This window comes from Austrofundulus limnaeus, unplaced genomic scaffold, assembly GCF_001266775.1.
Source record: "Austrofundulus limnaeus strain Quisiro unplaced genomic scaffold, Austrofundulus_limnaeus-1.0 Scaffold1043, whole genome shotgun sequence".
Classification (NCBI taxonomy): Eukaryota; Metazoa; Chordata; class Actinopteri; order Cyprinodontiformes; family Rivulidae; genus Austrofundulus; species Austrofundulus limnaeus.
In genome coordinates, this window is record NW_013953445.1 from 29,249 (window position 1) to 29,986 (window position 738).

Genomic DNA, 738 nt, shown 5'->3' on the forward strand with positions numbered 1-738 from the left:
CAGCTGTTTGGTGTGAAAATGTTGGACCACTGAGGAGTCATCTCGTTTGGCTCTGTGCCATGCCATAAAGCTACAAAGCACCTTTTTTATGTTGCTGATGTCTCWCTGTCGGTGAAATCTCTGGGGCCAGAAGGACCTGAGTGAGGAAGAGCAGGAGGAAGAGGAGGAAGGGTTCTGATTAAAGACTGCCTTTTTTAGGATTCACTCTAAAAACGGGAGGGAAGCCACTAGCGTACCAGTACCACTGTTCACCCACCCTGTGTGTTTGTGTGTGTTTTCCTGCTGCCGCAGTGGAAATCAGCCGATAAATCACTGATTTTATCTGCAGCTCAATTAAAAACTGATCCTCTGATCTCACAGCTGATCCTCTCTTTCTTCACTGCAAGAAAACCTGAAGTCGCTTCTAAAGTCAAACAGATAAAACCTGTTAAACTAAATGTCTTCAACGTGAGGAGGGGCAGGAGGAATTACTGGTAGGAGGAGAAATACACCATGAAGTAAACCAGAAACAAAACGAGGAGGTCAGGATATCTTCTGGAATATTCAAGTCAGAGGAGGAGGARGTGCTGGGGGAGGAAGAGGAGGAGGAGGAGGAGGTAGAGGAGGAGGAGGGATGGAAGTGATGAGACGCAGCTGGAATACAGAGAGGGAGGAGAGATGAAGAATACTGATCAGGGAGGAAAAGATGGAGACAACGTCATCCATCAAACCAACAGAGGAGGGGGAGGGGCCTGGAGG